A 26,276-nucleotide genomic window follows, 5' to 3' on the forward strand; every position below is an offset into this window, starting at 1 on the left:
TAATAATAAAAAATTGCTAGTTCTTATTTAGCTTATTTCTAAGTGACAGCTTTGTATGGTACTTCTTCAGCATGTTGTTCTAGAAAACATCAGGAAGTCTTTCAAAGCTTCCCAGTAAAAACTGGAAAGAGAAGTTTAGCTCAAGGTTTCAGAATTTGTTTGTACCCTTTAGGATTTTAGTTTTCCCCTATGCTAAAGAAAGGTGGAGCGAATATTTACATATTTGATGTGCCCTCCAGCTTGCAGTGCCACACAGTGAGTAAAAGCAATCCAAGCTTATTTCTTTTGGCTCTTAACTAGAGTATGGTATAGTATTACCTAGATGATTGGAGGAGTGTGAAGGTTTGGGAAGTATATGCTTAAGCTAGGAATGCTGTTAATATGAAGTCAAAAAATAGCCTTGCCATTAAATGCATCTATGTGGAAGTAGAAAAATGCAGTTTCTTTATGGGAGCTGTCTTTCACTCCTGCTAGGCTGGAAGCAGGGGAGAATCTTTTTTTTTTTTTTTAATTATTTATTTTATCTCTTAATGGCTTTGCTTTTGGTCTGCCTTGAATAATGGGTATGCTGAAAAGCTTGTGTAAGTATGAAAACTTCCCTGCTGGGAAGCAGAGTTAGAGGGTCATCCTCAGAAGAGAGAGGTGTGGCAGTGGGGCTGTAACAGCACATTGGAAACACTAGGGAGGAAGGCAAGGACCTTTTTCAACTATAGCACTAGACAAGGTCAAAATAAGCAACCTGAAGATAGAGGCAGAAACATTGCCAGGCTAACAACGCAAACGAATTGTAGAGGAGGGACGCTGGGGAAGACAGGTAGCCTTGGACTAGGCCCTACCTGCTCTAGGCTGACATATGGAATGTTGTTTACCTAACTATATAAAGCATATAAAATGACTTCTGTTTTTGCTTTTCAATTTTTTGACACAGTAGGTTTTTAGCTGTAAGGCTTCATTTTTCACTAACAATTTTTTGAATACTGTTATGCTGTTGCCTGCTGTTGTTTTAAAGAGCCATGACATTGAAAGGATATGCATACAAAAGTTAAGAAGTTGAGATCATATAGCTAAACTTTGTTTTTTGTATTGCCTTTGATACTGTGTTTCTCTTTATATGCTCTATATGCTGAGAAAAGTAACAGCGGTGAATGTTTTATGCTGGGCTATGTTTTTGTGGTTCTATCTTATCCCCCCCTAAAAGAACACCAGGTGGAAGTTTAGTTTGCAATTCAATCTATTATGCCTTGCTATTTCAGTGCCTAAAACTTATGGTCTGTTAGATAATTCATACAGAGGCTCAGAGGAATAGAGTAGCGATAACATATGCTATAGCTGTTGATTTTCTTGTTAAGGTAGGCCTTTGACTATGTAAGTTGTGAGCCAGATCACTATAACACCACTAAAGGAAGTGGAACTTCACTGTATGTTGAAATTTAATTTTAAGCACATGATTAAATCCTTCCTTTTCTAGCAGTGTCCTTAAGGATATTCTGAAATTTTGGATGAGATTCACCTGATTCCATGATGTGAATCTTTAAAACAAATGGGTCAAAGAGCTTGCAGATAGCATAAAAATCCTCTAAGATTCTCAGTACAGAGAAAGAGCATAAAGACTTGCTTGACTTCTGTGCCCCCGTGCCCTCCCCATCACTGCCTTCAGGGAACAGTGTTTGTACTTCCTTCCATAGGTGGTCTTTAAACCTCCTGCTGTCAGAGGCTGCAGTGTTACTGCTTCCACCTTCTCTCTTCTGGCTGACTGCTTTCTCTTCCTCTTTACTTTATTTCTTTTGTTGAGCTGGAAGCCTATGTGGCTTAACACTACCACCCTTGGCAAAATACCTCAACCTAACCTCTCATGATTTCATGTTTTCACACTAAGGATGAGCAGAAAAGAAAAGTGACCCCACAAAATGGAGGAAATTTTAGACAACATTTCCTACTAATAGGTGCATATAGAAAATCTATATGTAAGCTGACTTTGTCTCTTGGCTTCTTGGACAAAAAGACTACATGGGTTTGGGAACAACTGTGTCTGGAAGGTGGCTGCGAAACCCGATGCTCCTCATGGAGAGACAGAACAGATTATTTAGCTTCTCATTTTTTGAAGTTGATGGTATTTTTGGCTATATTTGAGTGTATTGAATGCACAGTAGGTGTTTTGGACCCTTATCTCTCTTTCCCATTACCAAGTTGTCCCCATTGCACAGAAGCCCAAACTGTTGTCTAATAAATCTCCTTAAAAAAAAAAAAAAACAAACTTAAACTCTTACAAAAGCCTGGGAACGATCTCTACTTAAATATTTTGGAACTACAGAATTACCTGTGGACTTGAGGCTTATGGGCAGCATAAAGTGCAACTTCTCCAAGACTGCACCGCTGCCAAGCCATGACTCATTCTCTAGTCCCACAGTCCTGCAGGGAAGTAAGCTGTGCCAGACCTTTTCACAGCTTATCTCCATCCCTGTGCTGCATCAGCTGTGCTGGCTGACAAACTCTATCATTATCAGCTCTAGGAATGCCTAACTCATGAGTCATGACTCAAGTTATGAAATTAACTTTCAAATCACAAGAGCTTATATGCATATATATACACACATATGTATAGCCTTACATATGGACACAAACTATATAATGCATAATTCTCTATATAAGGATTATTGTATCTTATTTGCCGCTTGAGCATTTTAAGCTTACATTTCAGTGTGTTCTCTTTATGTGCTTGAAATTTAGAAGCCTTTCTCTTATCCTAAGGAAAAAAAAAAAACACCCTAGTATTTCACTTCAGAGCTCTGGAAACTAGACTTTTGAAAAACATGCAGGCGAGCAATGTTGTTTTGGTGGACTCAGAGTCAAGGTTGAGGCAAGAACGTATTTTCTGTCCATGCCAGAAGCTATTTTCCTCCTTCTCTAGCCTGATATGATGACTAGGCTACTCAGAGCAGTAGTCTTTGCCTAATCATGTACATCAACGTACAGCTGTACCTTTTCATTATATATGAAAAATTCCTGAATGCTCATCCTATACTCATAAGGCAGGAAAACATACATGTACACAATCTGGGGATAGAACAGGCTATATTGCAATAGTGTGATATATTGGTATTTCAAGTGTATAGACGCATACATCTGATTCAGATTGCAGGAGCCTAGACTACAGATTATGGCTTTCAAATTGGTTACTTCTGTGCAGAAATTCAGAAATCACAATATGCAGTATGTTGTCTTACCCAGTCTGTTCCCAGTCCTTCTATTTTGTGCCCTGATGACATACATGGTAGAGATGGTGTCTAGGTCCTGCAGAATTTGCAAAAACGTAGATGTCTGCCATTGCTGCTCAGGGATTTCAGAGTATTTCTGGCACTTCCTTTACTTCTATGGATGAGTCCTTACTTAGTCTTACATTAATTTTTAAAAATTAGCAGAAATGTGAAATAGTTGGCAAAAATTTTGACTTTTTTTGCTTCAAGTAGTGCTGTTGGATTTTTTTTTTTTTTTTAATAGTCTTTACATCTGAAAATGGTAGATCAAACCTAGGAGTCACGAGAGAATTTCTCCAGTGGAGAGCACTTTGCTAATCACAAATATGGCTCAGATAAGAGACCGTGGGTTTGTTCATGGCACCGTGTAACCAAGGAGACTGCTACTGATCTGTTTCCACTGGGAACAGGAGAAATAATAATGAGTTTGAAGTGGAGCTAGGAAGATTTAGGTTAGATCCTAGGAAAATCTTTCTAATGGCAAAGGTAGGCAATTATGGGCATCGATTGCTGAGACTTGTTACAGAATCCCTACAGTTGAAGGTTTTAAAGAAAAAATTAGAATCTAACATTGGAGGAACCTGTCACTACATGACAGAGCTGACTCAGCATATCACATTTCATTTTTGCAGCATTATTATTGGATAAACAGTTACATATTATTGTGTGGCATATAGAAAAAGTGAGGAAATTTTCCATACCCATACAGCAGGGTTAGACAACCTTCTCTCAGGAATTACTGATTACTACATCTAGTTTGCTACAGTTTATTATGTCCCTACAAATTACCTGTTTATAAATCCAGGGCCATGATCATTCATGTCACAAGCAACTATCTCCCTCCCCCTCCCCCCCCCATGCTTTATTTCTGTGCTGTTTCTTTTAGAAGGGGAGCAAAGACTCTACCTATACTTATAAATAAGGTCTTTCACACTGATAGTCTTAAAATGGAATAAAACCTCATCTAAAAATATTTTGTATATTGCCAACATTAAGACTAGAAGTCAAGGATCAACTATGCTTTCACAACTTATTTTTTCATGCCCCCTTTTAAACCGATGTGCTGTTTCATTTGCTGGCTATAGGACATGTCTCTGCCAGGCCAAAGGCAGAGCTCCTCTTGACCTCAGCAAGTACTGTGCTCAAGAATGGACTATGTAAGGATTTTGGATTAGGCACTTGGAGTAAAACAGAATTGGAGAGGTTTTATTCCTATAAACATGTGCGACTTCTGTACAACGTGGAGGGTTGGGCCCCTCCTGGAATTCAGGGTAGGCCAGAATGCCCGAGCCGTGATCAAACGCCTGCGGGAATGGAAACCCACCCAGCTCTGGGTTTCAGATCTGCTCCTGTGGAACACCCCCACAGCTGGGTGAGAGGCAGGGAGCGCAGGATTGCTTCTGGTTTCCTTTTACAAAAGGAGAGCAGACAAAGAACATATTGAGCAGAGATATGCACAATGATTTGGAAATGAGTCAGGTATTCCAAAAATGCGTAAGTGCCTACTGTGTCTGCATAGCTCTTATCCTCTTTGATTATGATTACTGTAGCTGGGAACGCCACTTACCGTAGTTGGAATATGTACTTTCTTCAAGAAGTAATAAAATAAATACAATAAACTATTTCACTTGTTTAAAATCCTCTTCCTGCTAAGAAATCATCAATGCACATTTTGTTTCTAGTTGTGAAAGAGGCCAGTGTTACATCACCAGCACAAGGCTAGTGTTCTGCCCAAGATGATGGTCAAAGGGGCCTAACTTTCTCTAAAAGGAAGAATGTGGAGAAAAAAGAAAAAACCTGTGGGAGAACCTTTTGTCTCCTTTCTGCTTGTTTGGCGTGTTGCAGAGGGTCGAGTTTTTTGAGTAGGGAGGTTTGTTTGCTGGTGTGCTGTATGAGGTACTTTCATCAAACATTCCTAAATAATCTCCGAAGACAAGGGGATGAAAAATCAATATCCAACAGAAATTCTTAGTCCTTGGAGTAGCTTAAAGCAATACTCACTCAGAATATTCACTCAGGGTGAGTATGCTTCAGAGAATGCAGGGCCAAACACCCCCAGGGTGAAAATCAGCATGTTGCTGTTGAAGTCACTTCAGTGCCTTGCTCACTGCAGTTGACGCACTGGACCGCTGCAGAAGACTCTGCTCCCTGCCTCATGTCCTGAAGCCTCTGGGAAGTGTTTGCCTTTTAACTGTTTCCTAAAAGGCCGGGCCTTGCTGCAGGTACCCTGAGTGAGAAAATGTTGAAGTTCATTGGCTTTTGAAGGCTCAAGGCAGGGCCAGGAACTGGATCCTGATCCACTTCTGTTCTTGGGAAAAAGATACTTTCTCCTTGATACGTTTCAAGAGGAGGGCATAGGAAGTGCCCAAAGGCTGTACTTTGGACATATGGGAAAGAAGAGTCTGTGATGATTAAAATATTTTTAGGTGCTTATTGCTGCACGTGGGTATTGGGTCTGCCACTGCACTCGCATGCAGCCCTTTCACTTGCGCTCATTGGCAAAAATCAGAGCTTATGTAAGAGGTAATACATTTGTCCCCAAGTTTTAAAGGCAAACACTTAAGTTGGATCCTTCTGTGCTGTTCCTCTCGAAGTGGGTAGAGCATCTGAGTGATTCTGCACTGTGTGCTTAAGTACTGTACATAAAGCTTATTTTGTACTAGGTAGAAAAGCTGAAGCATTACAAATACTTAGAATACAGCTGTATGCATTGCAGCACATTTCTCTGGGGTTCTGAAATCTTATGTTTGATAATTTGATAAGCATATGAAATTTAATAAAGCCTAATTAACATTGTGTAAAATAAAATGTACAGTAAATGCTGTTTGTATATCTCCCGTTGATAAGCGGGACACTTCATGTCATAATGTCTGAACAGTTAGCTGCATGCATGCTAAATGTTGCTTTTAATTAAACAATAAAGAACGTAACAACCTTTATTGTATTGTTGTAAATTTTGATGTGGTACAACAATTTGATTCCTTAAAAATTAATTGCCTAGGAGTGTGTTTAAGTAATATTGATTATGTTGGTGCCTCGTGTTGATCTGTGATACTTAACCCAGCATTTAAAGTATCTCTTTTCTATTATACGTTTGTGATGCAAGAATAAAAGCAGAGTACAAAACAAATAGGCACTTGAATTCTAATAGCAATAAGCAATAAATGTCAGGCATCTGGAAATTATGGTTGCAATTTCATCAGAGTACACTTTGTTCTTCTATTATGCCTGCATGAATTTTGCTACAGGCAAAATCTATTACAGATAACAGTTAAGAACCTTTCTAATCTACACAGATAGTCATGGAAAAATGCTAGAAAACTAAATGTTAGAAAATGTAATATTGCCAAGTAAAACTGACACTCGTGGAAAATAATGTGATCGTATTTAGAATTGCAGATGATAATTTCCTTAAGATCAAGTTGAAATAGAAGTTTCTGGGATATTTAGCCCTGCTGAAGGGCATGTGACTAATAATATGCAGTATATGTGTTTGTGTACTGTATATAGATAGATATTTATCTCTATATTATGGGCTGGTTATTTTGCTTGTTTAATGATTGCTACCTGAAATAAGAATTACCAAGTCAGCCAGTACTTTTCCACTGCCAATGACTGTATTTCAGTAGTGGCTGTTTCTGTTCCAGGTCATCTCTATTGCCCTATGAAAAGATATTCATTTTATATTTTATCATGCATTATGACGCTTTACAGCCCTTTAATTGAGTTTGTGTAGATTTATGGTCTGTTGATCAATTAATTCTGTCAAATTTTATGAGCAAATTGTTTGTTACCTAAAACTTTGTTGCTAAAATACTGTGTTCTAAATAGCCTAAACTCATTCTAGGGTTACACTGGAATAAGGCAGAGCTCAGGACTGCTGTCAACTAAATGCTTAATGTTTTGTACTTATATTGGTGCACTAGATAGAACATAGAATTGAAAAGATAACTTGTTGGGTGCTCTTTGAACAGTCTCGTTACCAAGTTGAAAGCCAGTGTATGGATTTGTTTCCATATCTGCCTTTTTAATAAGGAAGCATACATTTCTCTTTTGGTGTAGACAACATCCCTAGAATTTTTTCCACTTTTGCTAAGGACAGTATTTTTGCAATTATGAAATCCACAAATGCAGGAGTGGCATCTGCAGTTTGCTTTCTTCATTAACTAGGTGTTCCTTTTGAATAACTACCACAAGGTAGATAAGCATGAAATTCAGGTATTCATGCAGCAAACAGCATGAAGGTGAAAGTGTTAAAATCTGTAGTTGTAGAGTGATTGTAGCTGGCATATTATGAATAGATGTCTTGTAACAATGTCACAAAATAAGATTAAAATAAATTTTGATCCGGTGAATTATATCCTACTTCAAAGATGTAGCTTCTGTCCTGATGAGTCTAATAATCTTCAGGTGAAGTCTTTCTTAAATGTTGGGTGGAAGAGTTTTGAGGAATATATCTGGAGTGAGAATTGTTTTCACCTTCTGATGTGTAACTCGTAACATCAGTGAAATTGGAGAATAGCAATTCCTTGAAATTTTTGTCCTATCCCTTGTAGAAATAATAGAACCTTTTTAGAATAATAGATGTAAGGTTGTGTCTTCCTCACTAGTAGAAACAAAGTTTCTTTTATTTCAGAATGAAAATTAACATGTTTCTTTCACGGATTGACCTTATGGTATGTGGATATCCTTTGGGTTTTTGGTGAAACGAAAAAAGGAGTTTTGATCAATGTAAAATAGTTCATGACTTTAAATGGAATCTATTCTGTTTTCGGTTCTGCATATTTCAGAGGTAGGAAAGTCTTCATAATGCTTTCTTCATATTACATTTTTCTCTCAGAATTGTCGTCTTCCCCAGTGTGTCCTATTGCTCTTCAAAAATGAGCAGGCCCTCTTCTGTATTTATCAAATATATCTGTCTTTAATTGATCTGTTTAGATTCACTAAAGTACTTGATGGTCAAATGCTAGCTTGGACTGTTTGTTTTTAGAAATGTTTTCTCTGAACAGAGACTTAGTATTTGGCTTCAGGAATGGGAAAGAAATCAGTCAGAAATGCTACAAGCTACTTGATTGACTGGCTGGGGAGAAGTGCAAGTTCTTCCGTTGCTTCCAGTAGCAATATTTAGATTTACGGAGTCATGAAGAGGAGGAGTCTGTGCCAGCTGTCCATGTTACTTGACTAAAAACGAGGTGCTCTTCTCCCTCAACTGGATGGATTATGTATAGAAGTTTATGAATCTTGTTCTTTTTTTGATGTAGTGATCACTAGCTCACGTTAGAGTTTAAACTTAGATAACCAAACTTAATCTGCAGAATAACCAGGTTGTACATCTACAAAATCCAAGATTTAAGTTGGCCATGGCAAAATAAGATTTTTGGTTTCTTTCCTTTCTCCTTGTCCACACGCTTGTTAATGGACACTTCAATACCCTAGAACATCTGATAGTGTTGGCAGCTGTGCTTAAAAGGTTTCAACAGCCCATATCTGTCCTCCCAAAAGATATGAGCTAAACAGAAAATAAACAATCCTGAAGGTGAAAAAGAACCTTTATATTAAATGTAATCTCTTACAATGCTTGTGATGTCTTCTCATGGGTGTTCTTGTTCTGAAATGTATGATCAGTCCTGCTGAAGAAATATAAAAACACTTTCATATTTAATATCAGAATGAACAAAGCATATTAATGCCTTTGATACCACTAGGGTTGCAAACCCCAGGGCTAGAATTTGTCGTGATTGCACATACCTATGAATTTTTAAAGAAAAGAGGACAGATTCTGACTTAAATAGGATTACATGTATGAGGAACTGCTCATCTTTCTAATAGGAGGGTTCTGTTCTTTGTGTTGTGAGATCACAATCAAACCTTAGTCTTTGGCATTATTTTAATAAAGAGGTAGAGCGTGCAGCCATAGGAACAAACAGAACCCCTTTCTGAAGATGTGTGCTGTGTAAAGCACAAAGTTAAAATTCAGTTTGCGGGTGGTTATACATAGTAACTTTTATATTCAGATCAAATACTTATTTGAATAGAATTTATTCAGAATGGCATACAAAGATCATCTCCCTGTGTACTTAGTGGAATGTCATTTTGAATGAAAATGGTTTATCTGAATAAATTTGCTCATAATTTTGCTGATTATGGGCAGAAGTCTTGTATTTTCATGTAAATTTTGAGTACTGTAAGCCTCCTATCTCTGAAGTTTTATATTTGGATAATTTTAAAATTCTAGATATTACATTAAAATGCACAAAACATCTGAGGAGACATTTCTCATCAACCTGAGATTTCTCATTCAATTCCCTGGTATATGTCAAGAGCATTTTAAGCATTAGTAGTTTATTCATTTTAAAGCCCTTTAGTTCTAATAGTGTTCAGCATAGCCTTAATTCAGTATCACAGAATTCCCTCCAGATCTATTCCTTGTATCATTATGACTCACTTGCCCTGTTCTGAACCCAATGACCCTTATTAGTGTCCTACAGTTCCCTTTAGATATTATAACTCCTTTGCATTTCCTCAGTTTTGCTCTTTAGACGTGCTTGAGCAGGTTACAGGTATTTCTCTTCTCTCCCACAAAATTCCTACTGTCCCACTGTGTGTTTCTTTCATTTTATGCAGTGCAAGAATTATCCAAGACTCCTGCAACATTCTCCCTGCGGCTTCCTTATGCATGTGTGTGCATGTATATATTTGTACATATATATGAAACAGTCTTCTGATGTCTCTTGCAGTTCAGGTGACATACACCATACAAATTGTGATCACTGGGATCATTTTCTTATGGTTTTATGTCCTACTGCTTTGCATCTCTACCGATTCATTCTTTTCTGTCACAAGTTTAAGCCTCTGTCATCTTCCTGAAAGTCCTTTTCAAATCTGTTTCTCCAAAGTTCTTTGCTATCATCTTTTAATTTTTCACTATCCGTCTATGTCCTGACTCCTTCACTTTGCCAAAAATATCAAACTTTTGTCTACTTCTCCCACATTGTATGTTCTTTCATGCTGCCCCTTCCTACCCTCCCTAAAAAGGATCTGTGAGGTTACTTCTGTGTGCTGCTTAAGACCTCTCTTATCAAGTTGTCTATGAGGAATTAACATTCTTGGTATGCTGAAATTGCAACATTTTTAATGAATGGATTATATGTAGGTCATGCACATTTGGACAACCTTTAGCTTGGTGCTCTGTCCTTCACACACTGGTCCTTTCCGGTGGTCCCAGAGAAAAAGAGTCCTGGAAGCTGGATCTGGCACCAGGACTAACTGGATGAAGACTTCCCCAAAATGCTCTAGACACAAATAAAGTAGTTTGTTGTAACAAGGCTCTTGTACCTAATATCTGCCTTCCTTGTGGACTCAAGCTCTCAAAGGCTTCATTCTTTCTTATTACCAAGGGAAATTTCACACACCTGATAATGAAAATCAAGGCACTTCTGGTGTTTCAGGTAGGCGAGGATAAAGGCATTTTAGATACATCTGACACTCAGACATGCTATTTTTGCCCCACGTGATCTCAGATTTGAAACCGTGCACTACTTTCCAACAGGAATTGACAAGAAGCAGCATGAAGCTTATGGCTTGGGGCATGGAAATAATGAGTAGTAAAAAACAGAATGTGCTTTGCTTCTTAAAAAACAAACAAATAGCTTTCCTCCTCCCAAAAAGCCCTCCTTAAATATTTCATTACTTCCAGGTTATTCGGACCAACCTTTCTGGCTAGGGGTTGAAACTATGAACTTGATATCAAGTTATCCTTATGTTACTGGAATATTATCTGCAAAATGTGTTTTTTATCCTATGAAAGGAAAGCTGAAAATACAATATGAGCTGCAGATATTCATGATTTCCATTAAAACACCAATTCCAGCATGAGCATAAATCCTTGCCTTTTATAGGGCACAGAGATTCTGGGAGATGTGCTGTCTCTTAGGTTCATCTATGCCTTATATTGACTGCACTATTAGAAAATGCTGTTCAGTTCTGTAATCTGATGTGTCCTTCATATCAGCTGAAAAGCTCACAGCCTGTGTGATAGAAATGAGAAAGACCAGATGCATGAATAAATCCAGTGTGGAGTGGGAATTTCATGAGTACAGAGATGATGTGAGGCAACATGGACCTCGGTCATTTTGGAAACTTGAAGTGTTCACACAGTTGAGTTGTGGGCTTGCTAACGAGCTTAAAAATCACCTTGCCTGTCTGTTCCTATCTGTAAAATGAGAATGGCAATATTGCTCTCCTCTGTAAAGCACTATGTAAGAGCAAGGGAATCCTATTACTAATTGTTTGGGTAAGCTCTACTTCTCTACCAGCATGGATGTCAAGTAAAACTAGAACTTTGTCCCTTAAAATCAAGATTAATACAACCCTATCAACTAAAGGAAGTGTCCTGCTTCTAGATCAGTTCTGCATCCTCTTTAATAGGGCTTTTTTTCCTGATCCTTTCATTTACCAGCTCCACATTCCCTATTTTTATTTTCTTATGTGGTGCTTGGAGTTTGTTGTCTTCAGATAGGTTTGAAAAGAGTCAACAGACCACAGGTAAAAAGAGTACAATTATAGATGGGAACCTTTTCAGTGATATGTTTTTGTCTTTATTACATGAATTCCAGATTCTCTGCAGTGGAGGCTGTGACCTACTTGACACAAATGAGATTGCTTAATGGCTACTGATTGGTTGTCAGAGTGTTTTCTTTAAATATACATATCCATCATCAGTTGTCTTATAATAACAAATGTCTCCTGTGTTATCCCATTTGTCTGTTTAATATCACAAAGTAATGTGTCATACTATAAAATGCAAATGTGTTCATTGAGATAAGTTTGCTTGATCCCGATGTTGAGTAGTGTAGTTACATTACATGACATGCAAGATGTCAACTAATTATGTATTAACATATCTGTTATATAACTGCATTTTGGAAATCATTTCTTTGAAGCAAACTGTCCTCTGAAGTGCTAGGGAAGAGCTACCAAAAATGCCAATATCTCAGGAGAGAGATTTGGGGGAAGGAATTCATATTCAGTGACATGTTTAGATGAGTGAAGCAGTGCAGAGATAACATAAGGGATAACTAATGTCTTGCTATATTTTTTCTTCTTTATTCTGTTTCTGGTTATAGGCCTTGTTCTTCAAAAGCCACTAATTTCACTTCACTTTAGTAGAAAAGTTAATAAAATTTCTGAGTAAATATCATCGAAACTTTTATTATTTTAATCTGAAACTTTTAGGTTTGTCTACCAAATCATTATAGATGATATATTTCTGATATTCAGTCTTATTATAAATTTCATATTTACAGCTGGAGTTGTTGAGAACATTTATCTGATAGTTTCACAAATAACTTTAAAAAGTTAATATATTTTGGTGGAGCACTATTTAAGAAAATGGAAAAAAGAACTAAAATACAAACTGTTAGTTTAAATCTACTTTGTTTATACTCTGCTTGGATAGAATTCATCAGGAACAAAGTAAGGTCAGTGCAAGGTGTATTGAAAATACAGTGTTAAATAGTAGATGCCCATGAATACTGGATAGATCCTCTAGAAGTTAAGCATTAGGGTTTATTTTTTAAGGACTATCAAGCCTTGGCAGATTTCCAAGAGGGCTTCCACTCAGAATGGAGTTTTTAGTTTAAAACCTTTCTTGTCTTCAAGAACCTCACTAAAATGAAAGGCTTCTGGCGTGTCCCCCTTGCAGCTCTGTCCGGCTTGGGTTCTCATCAGTCACTCAGTCTTTATACAACACGTTTTGAAATCTGCAGTCAGGATATTCCTGCTATGCTGTGAATGCACTAATTGCCTCCTCAAACTGCAAATTTATGGATGGAAAAAAATAGTTTTCTTGTGCAGACTATGTTCTTGCATGGCCAGCTAATCATCTGTATTTTCACTGAATCATTTGGATGTGTTTGCTGGGATAGGGATGGAAACAATGAGGACTGTTTTACTCTGTATTACAAATATACTCCTCTACACCCACATGGGCTGAGCCCAACTGACTAATCACTTCTGTCTACATCTGTCTACATTTCACTTCATGGAATGTTTGCATTTTTATTGTGAATTAATTCCCAAATTCATGGCACTGAAAAGTCCTCTGTTTGAAAGCTAGCAAATACCAATTATGAAGATATGCCTCCCCAGCCAATTAAAATGTGCAGGTGCAATAACTTTGCTATTGACAGCTTTAGTGTTTATCTAAAGTTTTATATCAAGAAATATTTTGAAATAGCACTGGGAAATGAGCCCATTAGAAAAATGTTCTTACTACTTGATGCTGAAAAGGTAACTTAGCAGTACTGGATTCAGTACTGACTATGACTGTTGATATGAATTAACCCCCAGTATGCCAGTGACCAGGGAAAGATTCACTGTGGACAAAGAGAAGAGGACTGCAGGAGAAATAGGAGAAGAGGAAAAAACATACTGTTAAGTAAACAGATTAATAAGGACTCAGATTACAAAGGGGAGCATGCTTGCAGATAACTAGATTTATGCAGTTATGGTATGGGGGGAAATTCTGCTTCAGTGGCCTGGCTATCCTTTGCACAGAGCAATCATTCTTTACCCTGAAGCCAGCGGGAATGTGAGGAAGCGCTATAGTGACAGTGACAAAGCAGGTGGTTTTATTTAGAAAATAGAACATAATAAACTGTGTAAAGTATTTGGAGTGAAATATGTAGTGCTCCCCAGATTCTGATAAACCTTTTCCTAGGAGCACATAGAGCTTGCTTATTAACAGCAATGAGACTAAACCCAGAATCCACAGGGCTCCAGGAATCTGTATTAGCTAAGCTGACATTATATGTTACCATTACTAATAATAATGATTTAGCATTAGGTTTCAGGTCACCACAGTCATGCTACACAGCACTCAACATGAGTAAGTGCTGCACAGTTTTGCCTGTTTTGAGCAGGAACTCTGAGAGTTTTGCCATCTCTTCTGTTTACCTTGCTCATTACTTTCTTATTCAGGTTTCTGTAAGGTCTCTAACAGTTTGTCTTGCATGTGCAGGTTCTCCAAAGTAAGCCATGATTCATCCTTCCACAAAGCTGTGGGATAAGGTATGGTATCCTAACAGAAGGTCTTTAGATTACTCTCCAAATGCAGGGAAACCTAAAAGCATGATCTGTTGAAAGTAGTTTTAAGTTAATCTGTTCTGCCTTTTCTACAAAACTAAACTTATGGTTACCCATTCATACCAAGGAACTAACTCATCTGAGTGGCTGAGGTCTGGCTAGGTCAAGCTTGGTACAAGTGTATTATGAGTGGTTTGGTGGGTGAGAGGTCTAAAGAACCTATACCTCCTCCTCCTGTTAATGCTCTTACAGATTCCTCTGAGTCTGTTGTGGTCTGGTACAGCTTTTTCCTACAGATTGTGTTTTCCCTGTTTCTGTTGTCTTACTGTTAGAAGTTTGTACTCAGAAATTTGGCTTATGCTCCATCCAGCTGGAGTCATGCCCTACTTTTTACTGTAGAGTGACTGTACTTCTCCTGGACTTTCCCTTCCTCCTGGTCCAGACGTACTTATTTTCATCTTTCTGCTGTTCCTCCTACCAGTAACCTCATGCTCAGGTGAATAGCTGGCATTTTGCAATTGTCACCAGCCACCTTCATGTTTCTAAAGAAAGGCAGGTCATGAGGGAGAAACTAAGCCACATTCCCTTTTCCTGAAGCACTCACTTGTGCAGGTCTAGGATTTACATGACAAAACCATCCTGAATGACCTTGGGATATGCGTATCACTATCTTACGGGCTGTATTTCATGTGGGCATTTGCTGGTGACCTTGGGCAAGCCAGACTAGGACCTGGTTGGCAGAATGCTCCTCTGAATATAGTCATAGCATCTTACAAGCTCTGAAGAACTAGCAACACAAATGTGAGTCAACTTTGGGAAGGTTATCATACCCTCTTAACCACTGAAAGAAAGAAACAGGAACTAAATTCTTTTCCTCCTCCTAGGCACTGCTTCCTCTATCTGGTCAGGTTAAGCTTACAACTCGGGGCTACTCTTCCTTCTGTGTGTAAGGGGGAAGATGTTAAATCTAGAAGAAATCTGACTGCCTACCTTCTACTCGCCAGGCAGCCTAGGCAACTGAGAGCACAAGGCATTTGCTCCACACGGAGATGCACAACTTTCCACTGGGGTGGAAAAGTTGACTTAATTTCTTCTATTTAGGGTATAGTGTGCACAGTAACGCTTGCTTGGGGTATGCCAGGAGCACAAGCTAGCCTTTTCCCTTATTGCATAAGGGTGTATTCACAGAGATGAAGCCTTAAATGAAGGGCAGATTTCACTTAAAAAAAACTTCCAAGGGGGAAAAGTGGATACAATAGTGCAATGTAGTGCAATAAACACTATACATAGATAAAAGATGAGAAAAAACAAACAGCCTCCCCATGTTCAACTGATATCTTTAGTTCAGTTGACACTTATTGAGTATTGAGTTAACTATGTTAGCATAACCAAGGATTCAACGTGATCAGTTGTGGAGCTGTTGTAATACCTCCATCACTTCCACAGACCTGCTACTAAAGAAATCTTTCTGTCAACAGCAAAGAGATTGGTTAATGGCAGACATGGAGAATAACTGACAACTCAGCCAAAACATCTGCGGATGAAATATATTCTGTCAAAGAGCTAAAACTCTTGTGTTGAGAAAATGCATTTTTTCACTCTGATCCATTCTGTCAACAAAATACTTTTCATCAGAAACATCAAAGCCATTCCATTTGCAAATTTCATTTTTTGAATCCCTTAATCTATTTTGTTGACAAAAATTTCTGTCAACTGCCTCAAACCATTGTATTAACAAATTTCATTTTGTCAATCATGATTTATTCTCTTGGCAAATGTATTCTATAATACTCTGCTTCATTCTGTGGAGAGAATACATAAGTTAACGTCTCGATCTTAATTTTTAGGAAGTGAAAGGTAAAAGTAAAAGTTGTCACAGCTACTAATCTACTGAATCTATCCACCGTGTTGGCTTATTTTAAATATATCCAGTTAAATTTAATTTTATGCTGAATGATACAAAAGCTAGTGAAGTAAGGAAGTCGTAGTGGGAAGAAAATCACATTTCTCACTTAATATTTTATTTTCTTCAATATCTGCCTACTAATCACAGCTTTCAGGCTCACAACACCAAGAGACGGATCTCTGACAATCTTTACCTAAGCTGGTTTATAGTTGTTGACATACTGAGACTTATTGTAACCTCATTGCTTGTATGAACTCCTACTTGAAACTGAATGAAACATTGCATCTACCTCTAATGTCTGCTTCCATTGCTAATTTAGTATTAAACAAAACAGTATAGAAATGAATTCTTAGCAAATTCCTTAAATAAAAAAATTTGTTTGTTTAAAAGCAGAATGTCATGAGAATAGAAATAGGGATAAGTAAAAGCTTTGAGTTTCAAATGTCAGTAATCTACACAAAAAATATTATTGGTCTTATAACTACTGCTTCTTGTACAAATGCAAAGGGAAAAGGAGTCCCTAGAGTCTACAATCCACGTAGAAGACAAGATAATGGATGAATAGAGATTTATTTGCTCTGCATCTCTGATCTATTTTGGATATTTCTTTGCCTTATCTGGTTTCGATCATTCCAAGGTATTTTGTTTCCAGGCATTTCCTTCACTTCCTGATCAAGCAATAAATTTATTTGGGATTATAAGGGAAGTTATAAGCACCCTAACTACTAGGAATGTTTTAATATACTGTGTATAATTCAGTATCTACCACATGGTGAACTAGCTTGAAATATAGGATTGTAGTATCTGTATCTTGTTGAAAGTTTCTGCATGTTATCCTGAGGAAACCATTCAGAAATTTTTGTGGTGTTTCCTCTCAATAAAATAGGAGTAATCAGGTGTCAGAGCAGACTTATGATTTTTTTGTTGTAATGGTTAAGTTCTGTGAGGTACAGGAAGAGTTAGGCAGTAGCCTGAAGTGAGTAGCGGTGCATCACGACAGGTTTGAGTGTAACTTCAACCCTGCCTCTGTTGGCTGGAAAAGAGACAGTATCCTTTTTTGCCTTTTTTAGGCTGTTTGTGGTCTCCTGCAACACTTCAGTGGTTCTGCAGCAGGATATTCTGGGGCGGTTCTTGAATGATGAACACAGACTGTGGTTTTAAATCAGCACTCTCCACAATATCCGGAGTATGGGGAAGAGTGGACCGTTGTGGAATTTCTCCTGATATGAAAACCACTAGGGGATGCACAGGCCAGCGGACCCTTCCAAAGTCAAATACGTGCCCAAAATAGCCCTTCCATTTGCATATTTTGTTTAATATACATACATAAAATTTTAAAATATTTAAAAACGGATTGATCCCCCTTTTCCTTTGAAATTGGATATTGGTGTCTGTGTGTGGGAGTGCTGGTGGGGGGAATTTTTCCAATCTTAACTCAGCCCATTCTTTTCATCAAAGCAATAGCCTGTCTTCAGTATTATTTCTGCTGACTCAAAAATATTTTTCACAGTCCTGCAGTTTTTGAGGGACTTCAGGTCTTGTTACAGGTTTTTTTTTTTTTCTTTTTTTTCCTGTGTGGTTCCTGCATTCTGGATCTTCTTTTCACAGGTTTAATTTCACACTTTAATGCCAATTTCATCTCTGAGGTTTTCCCCTTTATCTATAGATGGGCTACAAAGCAGCCGTTTTGAATAAATGATGCAGTATGCAATTGAGTTGACAGGTTATCATTTATTAGCATCTTTCATTAGAATGTTAGGAAGTTGGTGTGTCAGCCTATTGGAAATAATGTCTGTTTGATTGATTGACACTGATCAAAATTTGTTTCTCTGTCCACTCTCACACCAAATACTGAAAGAATAATGAGTTGTACACAATGTCAATAATCCCTAGAAAAATTTTGGTATAGCCAATCAAGTGAGTATTTTTCTCAAAGGTATTTTTCTTCCTTTAGGAAAGGAGATCTTAAATTTATCAAGAATAAGACTTGTTAGGACTGACTTTTACTTCCAAAAGTGTTACTGCTTGTTGTAATATATATATAAGAATTAGGAAGGAATGAAAAAGGTATAACAGATATGCATCTCCAGAATGTGGCTTTGGGGCCATTATGGGTAGTTTGTGTGTCTGTTTTCATGTCATCAAAGTTAATCCTGTTATTAGTCCTTTCTGATAGCTTTTCAGAAATTATGCAAAAAGCTGCCTCATGTCGTCCTACCGGGCCAGTTCTGCCCTTTGGCTGGGGCAGCTCCTCCAGATTTTCTAGCAACTTGTACATTGTTTTTGGTATCAGCCACTGCTGCTGAGCTGGTTTTGATCGCTTGTGTATTTGCTTCTTTCATAACTTCCCAGCTGATCTGGTCAATAAGGCACAGTCCTCCTCATGACCTGTGTTCACTTTGCGGCATGTTGTAAGCTACCACCTGAGAGATGGGGAACAGAGGTTACTGACACTTGTCTGTTCTCCCTAGTAATTATGCCCTATAAAGGCACAGCAGGCTACTGCCATCCTTATCCTCTTGCCCTCTGCCTGATGAGCAGATCTGTCTGCTTATCCTGCAACCTTGTTCTGTTGACCTTAAGATCTTGAGGGCATAGCTAAACACGTATGTCACTGTGCTCATCACAAATGGACCTCAGTTCTGCTACAATAGTAACATTTACCATTGTTTTGTTTAACTGTCAGTATATCCTTCTAGAAAAGAAAACTCCTTATGTTCTGGATAGCAAGTCAGAAAATCCAATATAGCCACACAACAAAAATGATCATTATTTGAATAATAGTAAGTATAATGTAAAAATGAGGGTAGTACTTCCTGTTATAGCCATTTATCTCTGTAGGGCTAACTGAAATTGAAGGTGGTTCTAATTTAAATTGTGATCCGGAGGGTAACTGTACATGTGTTAATTATAGCTTAAAGATGAATATCATCCTTGAGTAAAGTGTAAATAATGTTTGTATCCTTGATGCATTTAGCACTAAAGGAGTGTGCTTTTTTGCCTTTTTTCCTCTCCCCTAGGAAACCTATATTAACCACAGCTGACCCTAACAACAGTAGTAGTGGCTCAGAAGAACAATCAGGCAGCAGGGGAAAGAGTGGTTCCCCAAGAAGACGACTTGGTTGTGGAAAACCAGCCTTTACTCCAAGGCATGCAGTGGTCTTCAGTGGAGATGCACCTTGCTGGAGTCTTTCTAGACAAGCTCAGTATCAGGTCTGTGAGTGTACAGAGAAGTACTGGGAGAAATTGGGGAACTGGTCTATTCAAGCAGCTGTACAGGCACCTGCCTGGCTTTGAGCATGCAAGTAACCTCAGAAGTCAAGGGAACTACAGATTAGTGTTTGCTTTTTTTCTCTGCTGCGGGGCCAAGTTAATAAAGAGGAATGAAAAGAATAAATCTGTTCTATAGATTTTTCCAGTGGTTGTTCAGTGGAGGCTAGGTATAGTGGGAGCCTATTACAATTTACTGCATTACTACAAAGAAAGGACAATGCTGTGTAGAAAAGATTTTTATACAGAAAGTAAAAGAGCAAAATTTGACATTTTAGTGCTTTCTCCAAAGGTCAACAATATTTTACCGTTTTGCTTAACGGAGGCAATAATCACCCATGTTCTCTTCAGCCTTTAAAGTCTTTTTTCTTTTTTTTTTTTTAACATTGACATGAAGGAAAAGAGGCAAATGCAAAGAGGGTGTACACTGAGTTTGTTGTCGAGGGAAAAAGCACATCTTATTACTTTGCTGAATGAAGTCCAAGCCCCCCACAGTAGCTGATGGGATTCATTCATTGCTCCCATGGGAAAAAGTGACTCAGAGCTAGAATGTGCTCCGGGAACAGCTTTCAGTGATTCCTTTCTTACTCCTTGGGGATGTAATTTGCAAATTACTTCTAGTAATAGTGTAATACTGGCCTCTCCCATTTTCATGCTATAAACCAAGCACTGTTGGGAGATGGAACTGGTATTCCTCCACTTCACTTTGCCTGGGCAGGAGGAACAAAACACAGGACTAGTTAATGATAAAAGAAGGAAGAGTGCTCTGTAGTAAAGATTTGGTGTAGAACTTGAAATAGCCAAGAAAACAGCTATACATTCCCCAATGTGGCCATATGAGCCAGGCTGAAATTAAAAAAATCTTTCTGTTCCCCAAATGCCTTCCCTGCGGAACATGGAACTTCATCATGGTGCAGAGAGGGACCACGATGGATGGGACTGGGCCCATAGTTTGAGAGCTGGAAATTTAGGAGACCTGAATTCTTCTTTCAGCTTTACCACTTTCCTTGGGAAAGTAACTCCTCTTTGCTTTTGTTTCCTTATCTGTAGAATAAAATAGTATTTGTGTTCTCCCTTGTGAAGCTCTGGAGTATCCATAGATTAAAAGGGGCTGTATGTCTGGATAATATACTGTTAAAGAAGCCACCAACCATAGAAGTTAAATCATAATTGAAGGCTTGTTTTAAGATTATATTCTTTGTAGTTTCTTCACTTGTATTTTTTACAAAAAAGAAAAAAAAATTGCAGGCAGGGTGAACTTTCGTGTTCTGTATCCCCACAGTTAAAACATGTTCAGTATTAATTTCCTTTGCCTTGTTGAGTCAGTTTTGTCATACTACAGCTGTACTTTCCAAATTATATGTTTGTCTGTAAAGCTTTTGGCTTTTTGCTGCAGCAGTAGCAGCAGGATGAAGGAGTACCAGAATGTGTGTTTGCTGCATTTCTGTCGTGGGCCCTCTGGATGACCCTGATTTCACTCAAATGCTCAGAAATCCTCTGCAAGAATAACTTTATCTACAGCAATTCTAGTGATCCCGTAAAATCAGTCTACCATTTAGTTTAGGTAGAAAATACAGCCTGCAATACCTGTGTGGACGCACACCATTTTCTCCTTCATGATATATTAGTGGTGTCAAGTGCTAATGAGATCATAGCTGGTAATAGTTGATGATGCAGGATGAGTGGGTGGTGAGCTAAAGTGTTTTTAAATCCATCTGTTCCAGAACTCTTGCAACTGGACCTGACTCTCATCTTGTGTCAGCTGATGCAAAACCAGGAATGTCTCTACAAAAGGCAAGTCAGTCATGCTATGTAAAAAGGTGAAGGGAGGCAAAAAATGATTGGTTATTATTCTGGTCTCATTTCATCAAAGCAAGCTATGTTGAGGAAGACAATGAAGTTATATCAGTCTAAAAATTAGTGTCAGGTCAGAAGCAATTCTGTATCTACAAATTTAAAAAAACTCTATAATATTGTATATTAATGTAGGCAATTCTGCACGCTTTTCCTGAAAACCCTAATTTTCCTTTTCCTTCTTGATAATATTGCCTTTTAACATGGGCAAAAACATTACTTCTGTTCTTTACCATTTCATTGGTTTGTTTGTCAACAATCCAGCAGTATGTTGCATTTTGGACGGATGGATATCTCTTCACTATATCGTTACTGACCGATTTGAACATGACTAGTTGACGATTGTTTTTGCTTATAGAAAATTTTGAACTCTGCAAACAGTTAGTTAAGCACTGAGTGCTGCCAGAATTTCATTGCTGAAAATACCATTTTCTTATCTTTTATGCACATTTATATAGTCTATTTGGTTCCTGTGGAGTTGATCTGAGGAACTGTTTCCTTTTGTGGTGATGCAGGAGTACAATGTTAATGGAAAAGAGTTGATTGTTTGAAAAGAATTCTATAGGTAGCCATATTCATTAATATGTCCTAATTTATATTGGCCCATTACATTTTGAACCATAAGTTTTATTCCTGTTTTGGCATTTGAATCTCCTTGATCAACAGCACGTTACATTGTGGCATTCTGCTTGTTGTGATAATTTTCTGTATTCAGTCTGTCTCTGTAACATGCAGCATATGTGCACACATATTCCTAAGGAGAAATCGTCTTTTATCCTTCTCCATAGGATGCATATTGTTTAATTATATACAGACAGTCAGAGATAGCATTCTAGGGATTCTCAGTTATGTTTTGGATGAAAACTGGTAACTGTACAACTGAATTCATTGTATGAGAAAGGACAGTATTAGGACTTATAAACTGTCCCAAAGTGTAGATATTTGACAAAAAAAAAAAAAAAAAAAAAAAAAAAAAAAAAAAGCAGGATTTGCTGGTTCAAGCCGGTATGAAATGTGGTGTAAACTGACGTTTAAATAGCAGTTACTGCCTCTACATCTGTCATCGCAGGATTAGTAACTTGTTATCTGCCTTCTAGGGAAGCATGGATGATTCTTAGGAAAAAAATTACGAATACAGCTGAGCAAATCATGTATTGCATAATATGAGGCTGAAATACCACGTTTTCTGTTACTTTATTTGCATATTTACATGACCCGTAAACCTTAGTGTTTAAACATTGCTTGTTTTTAGCACAATTAGGACTCGCTTCCTGAGAACGAATAATAGTTTAGCAAGAGCTCGCCTTAATCTGTGGTGGATTTCATTGCTAAAGCAAGGAACAGTGCATTTTCAAATCACAACTGAATCAGAAATTTGTTTTACAGTCTAAGAACTATGAAAAGAATAAATTCTGTTCTGTCTTGCTGATACTGGCAGGGTGTCCCAGATTGCTTTAGAAGCATAGAATGAATAACAGGCATTTTGGGAATGACAAAGCTTATAACTCTATCACTCGTTACATGATAAGAACCTCTTTATTGCTTGTAATACAAGCTTTGGATGCAGGTTCTTTTGATGCACTAAATACTTTTCAGCTTTCTTCTTACACACCTTTCCAAATTCTGCTGCTTTGCCTCTTTCTTCCTCAAACTATCAAACTGTTTTTCATGCTTGCCTTATATTGCGTGTGCCTGGAGCAGATTTGAGCATTCCAGTGGGGCTGATCGTTTCACTTCTGTGAACTTATTTATGTTCTATTGTATTAGTATCCTGTTTTTGCTGAGCAAAGCAGCACAGCAGGTCCAGCAGCTGCCAGTGACAGAGACCATGCCAGACCAAACCAACAGCAGCTGTTGCTTTTTTCCTAGGTTTGACATGGGTTGGGTGTCAATTTAATGTCTTTCCTGATTTTTTTTTCCTTCCTAACCAAGAAAATCTTTACTAGATAATAAATAACTTAGGCCTGAAAGTGACACTTGTCAGTGGGCAATTGGATTTTCCCTGACCTGTAGAGAGGATGAAGCCAATTACTTTGAGTTCAGCCAAGCTCCCTACTGAAGCAGGCCTAAAAATATTACGTTCAGCTGATGTAACGCTATATCTAAACTAAAGTAAGGAGGCAATCAGACCTAAACTAACATGAACAAAGCATGCATTTTTCCTTCTTTATTCCACGATCTCTGTGACAGGTGTGAAATCCAGTGTTTCTGGATGTCAACAAGTGCAGGAATCCCAGTCTGAGTTAGACCTTTGTGCTATATATGCTTAATGCAAAGAGGAAAGTTACCTCAAGCTTTCCAGATGATCTGACTTTTGACATTAGATTTATGCTCTCTTCTGGTGTGTTTAAAGAGAGATCAATGACCTTTCTATTCACTGAAGTATTCTATTGGTTTAAATGAGCTCCATAATTATTTTAATTGTCTGATTTCACTATTCAGTGTCTTGAGATGCCTGTCATAAAAGCTGCTATAAAGATACATATTGTGTTGTACTGACTTTCCTATAGTAACCCATCAACCATTTAAACGTCTTTTAATGCTGGGCAGGGAACATGTCCATTGCCTTAGGGACTTAAGGTATAGACAGCTGAGGTCAATCTTTCTTTGAGGGAATCTTTCCATTGACTTTGACAGGCACTAGATCAGAACCCCAAGGATTTGGGGTTGGAGGGAGGGCTCCCCCAGAAAGGGAATCAAGGGAGGAAATGAGATTTATGTTGCTCCTTTTAAGTTAATGCACAGTCCCGTCTTTTCATTTTAAGATGAATATAGGCTAGTACTACTGAACAGTTGCCTCTTTTTACACTTCCCTGTCTACCTGTGCACAACTAACTGATTTATGAAGCAATACAGCAGGGATACCAAGGCAATGGAAGGCTTGGCTGGTCCATAAGGGGATGGGGGTGATGAGCCCATCTTTTGTTTTTTCCCTGTGAAAGGATGTCTTAGGCTCCAGTGGTGCTTTGTGGGCTAAACGGAGATGGATTTACCTCTGTTTCCCTTGGGAGTTCCCAAGACCCTTGCTCTCTGGCTGGAGAAAAGAGGGCTTTGTGCATAAGTTGTCTTTGAGTTCATCCCTGCAGAAAGTCTTCTATTTTTAAAGCTTTTTTAATTGCCATCTGTTTGCTTTTTTCTTTAAACCTCTCCCTGCTCTCCCCCATTCCTTTCCGGATAAGAGTGCTGCAATGGGAAGTTCTGACTGCTGCAGTCTCCTCTGTTCGTGTCTAATACTTAACGGTCACCAGTAAAAAAAACAAAGACAATGTGCGAGAGTGAGGAAGTCTACAGAAACTTGGTAGAGCTCTTTTCAAGGATGGCCCAGTAAAGCCTTGGTGTCAGAAGTTACTCTTTTGAAAACTCGCTGTGGTATACTCTCCGCGGAGCTACGTGCTGCTGCCCATCCAACAAATCTAAAGAAATGCACCCGGCTGTGGTATGTGGTCAGGCAGTACTACAGGCTTGTCTGCTGGTGATTTTTTCTTTTATTGTACTAGTACAAGAGTAGTATTGGCAATGCTAAACAGCTGTATTTTAACAGTGCATCTTCCTCGTGTGGATATTTATTTTTTAGCTTAAGCCACTGCTAAACCATTAAGTAAATGAGAATGCGACCCGTTCATGTTGAATAGAAAGGCTCACAAATGAAAGGTCAGTACAGGGTGTTCTGAATATTGTGTGCTCCAACTTCTTTCATACATCTTTCCTATGCAAACAAGCTAATAGCCAGTGTACTCCATTAGCAAAATTTACCCTGTGCCAGTTATACTTCCAAAGTGACATCCATAGTGTATAGCTGTGAGTCAACTAAATATACTATTGCTTAGTGAAATAACAGTATTTGTCTTTCAAAATTAAATTTCAACATTTTATCAGCATTTGTCTTTACCATGTTAACATGAAGCTGAATCTGGGATGAACAACAAAGTAAAGCTTTGTTCAGGTAAGCAGTCCCAGAGGTGACATGACTCAGATTAGGCTGAGATTGATAGTCACATTTTGCTTGACAAAAGTATTCTGCATTGCACTGGAATAGTTATCTGCAGGGATATGAGTTATGCCGGCTGACTATTACTGTCTGTGAGCAAAAGACTTTTATTTTTTTTGCATTATTTTCTATTGCCTATCCCTAAGTCTTGCAGTTTAGCACTAGAATAGTTAACATTGAATTTCTTTGCATCTGTCAGAATTCATAGATAATGGATCATTTCAGTGACATTGAAATAAGTAAGTACAACATTGTTATTTTATTATCTCACTAGCTATGTCCTTCTTGTTGTTTCAAACATGCCTTGACAAGTTTATATTCTGTACTTTTTGCACCAGTCCCACTGAGATTCTAGTGTACTTAGGGAAATTGCACATGGGCATTGCATGTTCATTTTAGTTTCAATGTTTAGTTCAAAGCTTAAGAAAACAGACTTAAAATATTTCTTTCCCTATCATAACAAATTTCTTAAACCAATTTCCTGCTAGGGATTACATGGCTATCCACTTTTGTGTTTACTTTTTAAAATAAAACTAAACAAAATCGTTAGTGCACTTTTGCACATTGCCACAGATTTCTAGCAGTACAAGACAAGAGACTAGAGCAAATTTACAATATAAATGATGGCTTACTTTAACTGGACAGCCCGTATATAATGATGATAATACTTCTACTAGTAACAGACAATATAAGCAATAAATAAATGAAGGCACATAATATTAGGGTTTCAGAAGCATTCACCATTGGTCAACCAAGTTAAAAAAAATCCCCCTATTGCTTTCAGTGGGGCAAAGTTAGGGCAGAAGTCAACACCTCTGAAAAATCTCCCTCTGTATAAAAGGATGAATATCTTTGACCGGTTCCTTTTCCCGGAAGCAGGACATGTACTACTGATGATAATTAGCTGTTGCAATATTGT

The 26,276-nt window shown here is 38.0% G+C and overlaps 1 long non-coding RNA gene across 1 annotated transcript in view; it reads left to right on the forward strand.

Annotated features, from left to right (window-relative positions):
• LOC135329727 (uncharacterized) overlaps positions 1–21,309 on the forward strand; it is a 50,978-nt gene extending 29,669 nt beyond the window's left edge. The window contains exons 2-3 of the long non-coding RNA XR_010391334.1: positions 19,266–19,458; positions 21,240–21,309. This is a non-coding gene — a long non-coding RNA (uncharacterized LOC135329727). The remainder of the gene's footprint in view (positions 1–19,265; positions 19,459–21,239) is intronic.
• Positions 21,310–26,276: the final 4,967 nt, after the last annotated feature.

This window comes from Dromaius novaehollandiae, chromosome 13, assembly GCF_036370855.1.
Source record: "Dromaius novaehollandiae isolate bDroNov1 chromosome 13, bDroNov1.hap1, whole genome shotgun sequence".
NCBI classification, from domain to species: domain Eukaryota; kingdom Metazoa; phylum Chordata; class Aves; order Casuariiformes; family Dromaiidae; genus Dromaius; species Dromaius novaehollandiae.